Consider the following 1,222-nt stretch of genomic DNA (forward strand, 5'->3'; position numbering starts at 1 on the left):
CAGAGATCTGCCTGTCTCTGCCTCCCAAGTGCTGGGACTACAGGCGTGCGCCACCATGCCTAAAATTGAATGAGTTTTTAACCTTTAAAAAAGATCTCCATTTCATTTTAAAATATACTGTTTCTTACATAAAGATTCATTTTTTTTTTTGCTAATAACTCTTAGATGTTGGTGCATGTGTCTCTAATCTGTATGTATCTGATTATTGCTAGTCATGGTCGGTTGCACTCAGTTCCTTGGCACCAGTGTATGGATATAAAGTCATCGGGTAGATTCAGTGGTAATGTTTATCACCTCTACTACTTAACATGACTTAAATTTTGTGCTTGCTCCTCAAATATAACTCATTTTTTAAATTTGTTGATTTTTTGTGTGTGTACATCACACAGAACATCCCAAACAATCTTATTCATCCATATACCCACTTCCCAGATGGCACCCTCCCATAGTCTCCCCGCCACTAGAGCCCTTTTATTCTGTCTTCCCTGCTACTGTCTGCTGTGTTATCGGCACCCCAGCCATTATCCAGTACTTGTGCATCAGGTGAATCTATTCAGCCTGTCTAGAGGTCTTTGTTTTAGGAAGGTCCTCACCTAGCAGCAATCAGTTGTCAATATTCCTTTGGATATCAATGGCATTTTTGACAGCTCTCAAGCCATCTCATTGCATCCTTGATTTGATTCAGTGTGAGCTTATTTGGTCCATTAACCAGTAACGTGACAGAATGGGATTGTTACATCTCTCAGTGAAGATGATTTTTTTTTGGGAATTTCATACACAAGTGTTGTATTTATTTGCTTTATTTTTGCCCTTCTCAGTCCCCCTCCAACAACTCCAATGCTCCCTACTCCCTCACTATTTCCTATTCTCTTCTTTGATTAGTACTCTTACATACATATACATACATTTATGAATATACATATATAGAATGCACTTAGTCCATTTAGTGGTACTCATGTGTACATGTGTTTAGGGCTGCCCATTTGACATTAGATAACCTCTCAGGGAACTAGTCTCTGGATAAAACTGATTATCCCTCTCTCAGCATCCATTGATTACATGTAGTTTTCATCTTGAAGTGGGACCTTGTGAAATTTCTTCCACCCACCTTAGCATGTCAACTGGTTTTGTCATTATACAGATCTTGTTAGGCTACCATACTGTGGCGATTTCATTGATGTAGCTTCCCTATCATATCTAGTATGCATTAAGTAGCAGCAGG

The 1,222-nt window shown here is 39.0% G+C and overlaps 1 pseudogene; it reads right to left on the reverse strand.

Moving 5' to 3' along the window:
* LOC103727385 overlaps window positions 1-759 on the reverse strand; it is a 1,285-nt pseudogene extending 526 nt beyond the window's left edge.
* Window positions 760-1,222: the final 463 nt, after the last annotated feature.

This window comes from Nannospalax galili, unplaced genomic scaffold, assembly GCF_000622305.1.
Source record: "Nannospalax galili isolate Female #2095 unplaced genomic scaffold, S.galili_v1.0 scaffold329, whole genome shotgun sequence".
NCBI lineage: Eukaryota > Metazoa > Chordata > Mammalia > Rodentia > Spalacidae > Nannospalax > Nannospalax galili.